Below are 6,092 nucleotides of genomic sequence, written 5' to 3'. Positions count from 1 at the left end.
CTTCCCACACCATTACTGACCCCGCCCTGAGGTCGCCCACACCACTCCCCCTCCTTCACTGACCCCGCCCCGAAAACGCCCACACTCTTCCCACACCATCACTGACCCCGCCCTGAGAACGCCCACACCACTCCCCCTCCGTCGTCCCCAGTCAGTGTATGCCCCCTCACCAGTCCCCATAGGTGTTGCTGTGCGGTGCCGGGATGTACATAGATGTTACACAGGCCAAAGGTCCACTCATATTTTTTTTAGGGTCAGGCACCGGGAGGGTTAAGGGTCAGGCACCGGGAGGTTAGGGTGAGGCACCAGGAGGGAGGGTTAGGGTCAGGCACCGGGAGGTTAGGGTGAGGCACCAGGAGGCAGAGGTTAGGGTGAGGCATCGGGAGGGAGAGGTTAGGGTCAGGCACCGGGAGGGTTAAGGGTCAGGCATCGGGAGGGAGAGGTTAGGGTCAGGCACCGGGAGGTTAGGGTGAGGCACCGGGAGGTTAGGGTCAGGCACCTGGAGGGAGAGGTTAGGGTCAGGCACTGGGAGGGAGAGGTTAGGGTCAGGCACCAGGAGAGAGGGTTAGGGTCAGGCACCTGGAGGGAGAGGTTAGGGTGAGGCATCGGGAGGGAGAGGTTAGGGTCTGGCACTGGGAGGGAGAGGTTAGGGTCTGGCACTGGGAGGGAGAGGTTAGGATCGGGCAGCGGGAGGGAGAGTTAGGGTCAGGCACCGGGAGGGAGGGTTTTGTCGGGCACCGGGAGGGAGGGTTTTGTCGGGCACCGGGAGGGAGGGTTAGGGTCAGGCATCAGGAGGGAGAGGTTGGTCAGGCAGCTTGAGGGAGAGGTTGGTCAGGCAACGGGAGGGAGGGTTAGAGTGAAGATTAGGGCTAAAAAAAAAATAAATAGTGTGTCGACCTTTTGACCATGTCGATTTATTGCCTGTTTAACATCTGTCTATCTGGAGTGACACTGTCAACCTTTTTATTATCTATTATTCCACACTCGTTACTATGTCTACGGACGCTGACAGTGGGCGTCTTGGTCCTTACACACACGGACGCACCACACGCGGACGCACCGATAGGTGTTACTGTGTGTACAGACGCTGACAGTGGGCGTCTCGGTCCTTACACACGCAGACGCGCCGATAGGTGTTACTGTGTGTACGGACGCTGACAGTGGGCGTCTCATAAACATGTTCATCCCAGTCTCCCCCCACATCACGTCCATCCCAGATCACGTCCATCCCAGTCTCCCCACACATCACGTCTATCCCAGTTTCCCTCCACATCACGTCCATCCCAGTCTCCCCCGACATCACGTCCATCCCAGTCTCCCCCGACATCAAGTCCATCCCAGTCTCCCCCGACATCACGTCCATCCCAGTCTCCCCCGACATCACGTCCATCCCAGTCACTCCCCACATCACGTCCATCCCAGTCACTCCCCACATCACGTCCATCCCAGTCTCCCCCCACATCACGTCCATCCCAGGCTCCTCCACACATGTCCATTCCAAAATGGACAAATAATAAATATATATAGTTTTTATAAGGCAGTGACGACATTATATGTTTTGGACCATGTATTATTCATGTTTTTTTAAATTTATATATATTAGGGATGTGCGCCGGACCATTTTTGCCGGATTTGGATTTGGATTTTTTTAAAAAATTTACAAAAAAGCTAAAATCACATAGATTGGGTTATTATTAACCTCAACAGCATTCATTCCCACTAAACCCTGCACCCTCTCTTTTCTCCAAGTTACCTATCCTCACCCCCCCACACCACACTAAACCTCCACCTTACCCACCACCTGCTGTCACCCTTCCTCATTCAGAAGCCAGCCACATAACCCCACACTCCTTATCCCCCTTCTCTAGATCCATATCACCTCCACACTACATCAACCCTAATAATCTCATTCTCTTCTCGCCTCTTAGCTCTGTCCCTCTCTCCTGTTCCCTCTGGAAAGCCAGTTTTGTCTATAATAAACTGGTCTCCGTTCATGAGCACTTTATCTGCGATGCCTTGATTCTCCTTGCCATCACCAAACCCTGGCTATACCCCTCTGACACCACTGCTCCTGCAAAATTCCTCCATCAATTGACTTCCTGTCTCTTAATCTTCAAATGGGCCCTCAAGACCCATTTCTTCCTCAATGCTTTCCAGCGCTCATCCTAACCCCCTGCTCCATGCTCCTTCCTCACTATCTAGCCCATCTGTGTCTCCCCTGTTTGTCTTCCCCTCCCCTTTAGAATGTAAGCTCTCCCGAGCAGGGCCCTCTTTCCTCACGTGCTTCTTCTTGCCTTACTTTTACTTTCATTTACAATGGCACCTAAACCTTGGTTACTGACACCCTGCTGCTTATTTAGGTGTTATGCAGCAATCTATAAATCATGTACTTGTCCTGCATTGTCTGTACTGTTAATAACTGTTTTCTTGTGTGCTCATTTGTTTCTGTACTGTGTAAGGCGCTGCGGAACCCTTGTGGCGCCATATAAATAAAGGATAATAATAATAATAATTCCCAGTCCTTTACAGCCAATTTAGACCACCTCACAGCTTATAATATTGGTGTTAACCATTATTGGCTGAAGTGAGCTGACAGGTTACTTAGCGACAGAGCAGCGGCACAACGACACAGACCCCACAGTATGAAGCACATCTATGACACAGTGCCACACAGCAGTGGCAGAAATGAGAGGTAGTGCAAGATGGTATGGTCCTTGGGCCCTCCCAGCCACCCAGTGGGGTACGGCCAGCAGAGTCACAGTACTTGTATACACAGAGGGCTATGGCCCTAGGAGTCATGGTGCTTGTATACACAGAGGGCTATGGCCCTAGGAGTCATGGTGCTTGTATACACAGAGGGCTATGGCCCTAGGAGTCACAGTACTTGTATACACAGAGGGCTATGGCCCTAGGAGTCATGGTCCTTGTATACACAGAGGGCTAAGGCCCTGATTCAGACCCGCTCGCTTTTTTTTTATTTTTGACCAGCCTTCTGGCCGCTCGCTAAGGTGTGGATGACCACCCACAGCTTTAGCGAGCGGCCAGGTGATGGTCGCGATGGTCCCAACCATCACGACCATTGGGCTTGTGACGAGACCCTTGTGGTAGGGTCTCGTCTGCCGCAAGCCCCAGTGAGCTTCCAGCTCTAATGATGTCAGTGGGGCCGCCCACAAATGGCAGGTGTTCCTTCGGGAACGCCTCCGTTTGGCAATCCACCCCCCCAACCCGCCTACAAAACGGGGCGAGCTGTTGATCAACATCGAGCCCCGGATCGAGTGAATTTCTCACCAGCCTGCGCACTGCCCGGCCATCGACCCGCTTGCGAGCGGGTGTGAATCAAGCCCAAGGAGTCACGGAGCTTGTATACACAGAGGGCTCATGCCCAAGAAGTCACAGTGCTTGTATACAGAGGGCTAAAGGTGCCCACACACATACCGATATACTTACAATCCGACGATGTGTCCGATTTCCCTTGACATTCTCCCCGGCAGTTCAGCGCACGATCTGCACACGATTTGCTGTCCAATCTTCATCCGCTCTCCTGCAGCCAGACTTTTTTATAGTGCATTGTTTCCTAGATTGTCAGATCTGCCGTACTGCACGGCAGATCTGACAATGAAATGTGCGACCTGCGGGGGCGCGCATCGTGATCGTGAGTGAGGACTCACAATTTGGGCATTTTTTACCCAATCTGTCGTTCCAATGTGTCGGAATCGGCCAGATCGGGAAAAAAATCGCTATGTGTGTGGGCACCTTCAGGCCCACGGAGTCACAGAGCTTTGTCTAGAGTGGGCTAAGGCCCAAGGAGTCACGGAACTTGTATACACACAGCAGTGGCAGAAATGAGAGGTAGTGCAAGATGGAATTGTCCTTGGGCCATAGTGTGGTACGGCCCTAGGAGTCACAGTACTTGTATACACAGTGGGATACGGCCCTAGGAGTCACAGTGCACAATCTTATTCACATTACACCGCACATAGGTCCCGATTCAGACCCTCTCGCAAGATCCGATCGCTCGCTGGCAAAAAGGGGCCGGATATTTAAATGAAGCGCTCACACTACGTCGCGTAAGGACGCCCGCTATGTTTTAGCGAGCTATGGCAAATGTCTAAAGACGCCCCCTTGCCACTCGCAACACACGTCATCTCCGGAAAATGAAGGATTAATCGGGATCATCATGAGCCATCGGAGCTGCTCGCAGCCCTTGGGGTTGCCTTAACCCGCCGCAGGCACAGCGATCAGCGCTGGCTGAAATACATGCAGGTGACGTGTACAATGACCCTACTTTGCTAATTATGCACGCCCTTTAAACACCGTTTTGGCGGCCACACACGCCTGCGTTCCCACATCCACTCCCCCGTTCAAAAGCACTTTCCCGTTACCACCCACAAACGGCGCACTAAAAGCAGCGACCTGAAACTGACTTACGTGCAACAAAAATCAGATCGCACCGAATGGCTTGCACACGCGCACTGCGAAATATACGCATGCGCAGACGGGTGAAAATCGTTCAGAGAGCGCAATCGCGCCTTAGCGACCAGGTCTGAATCAGGTTCATAGTGCCCCTTATACACAGAGTGCCCCTGATTCACATTATACCATAAAGTAGTGTCTCTTATTTATGTTAAGACATACACAGTGCCCCTTATACACAGTGCCCCTTATACAGAGTGCCCCTTATACACAGTGCCCCTTATACACAGAGTGCCCCTTATACACAGAGTGCCCCTTATACAGAGTGCCCCTTATACACAGTGCCCCTTATACACAGAGTGCCCCTTATACACAGTGCCCCTGATTCACATTACACCATAAAGTAGTGTCTCTTATTTATGTTACCACATACACAGTGCCCCTTATACACAGAGTGCCCCTTATACAGAGTGCCCCTTATACACAGAGTGCCCCTTATACACAGTGCCCCTTATACACAGAGTGCTCCTTATACACAGAGTGCTCCTTATACACAGTGCCCCTTATACACAGAGTGCCCCTTATACACAGTGTCCCCTATACACAATGGCCCTCATTCAGAGGGCTCTGAATGAGGGCGGCCGCTTGCTTTTTCTAGTGCGGCCTCCTGGTCGCTACCTAAGCTGTGTGTTACCACCCACAGCTTAGCGACCGACCAGGTTGATGGTCACGATGGTCTTGACCATCGGGGCTTGCGACGAGACTCTCGGCAACCGCAAGCCCCAGGGAGCTTCCTGCTCTGATCGAGCAGGAAACTCCCCACTGACATCACTGCTGATATCAGTGCGGCCGCCCACAAAACGGCAAGCGTTCCTTAAGGAACTCCTCCGTTTGTGCAACCACCCCCCCGCCACGTCTACAGAACGGGCCGAGCTGTCGATCAACATCGACAGCCGTCCCTTTTGTAGTGAGCTCCGGATCAAGAGAATTTCTCTCTCGCTCCGGGGCTTGCGCAGTGCGGCCACTGCGCGTGCGCAGGACCAAAATATCGACCCGGTTGCGAGTGCTCAGCGCTTGCGACCGGGTCTGAATGAGGTCCAATCTCCACAGTAGTGACTCTTATATACAATGCCCACAGTAGTAATGCCCCTTATACAATGCCCCCAGTAGTAGTGTTCCCTATGCAGTGCCTCCAGTAGTAATGCATCTTGTAGTAGTGCCCTCAATAGTAATGCCTCCAGTAGTATGCCCCCATCAGCAGTGCCCCTAGTATGCCCCCAGTAGCAGTGGTGCCCCAAGTAGTATGCCCCCAGTAGCAGTGCCCCTAGTATGCCCCCAGTAGCAGTGGTGCCCCAAGTAGTATGCCCCCAGTAGCAGTGGTGCCCCAAGTAGTATGACCCCAGGAGCCCCCTTACATAGACAAACAAATAAAAAGGGGGAAAAAAAAAAAAACTTACCTGAATCCCCGCTCCTGCCGCCACCCGCTCTGCTCTATCACCCGCTGCGGAGGGAGCATGAGTGATCTTCAGCCGGCTCCCTCCGTGCAGCAGCCAATGAGAGTCTGTGTGACTCTCATTGGCTGCTATAACAAACACACAGCTGCCGCTCTCACTGCGTTCTGCCCTACACTAGTGGGGCCCTGACGTCCTGACATCAGGAGGCCGCCGTTCAGCCTCGAA

Source organism: Taudactylus pleione, unplaced genomic scaffold (genome assembly GCF_031769625.1).
Source record: "Taudactylus pleione unplaced genomic scaffold, aTauple2 ptg000409l, whole genome shotgun sequence".
In the NCBI taxonomy this organism is placed as follows: domain Eukaryota; kingdom Metazoa; phylum Chordata; class Amphibia; order Anura; family Myobatrachidae; genus Taudactylus; species Taudactylus pleione.
Note: the sequence above shows the minus strand (reverse complement) of the source record.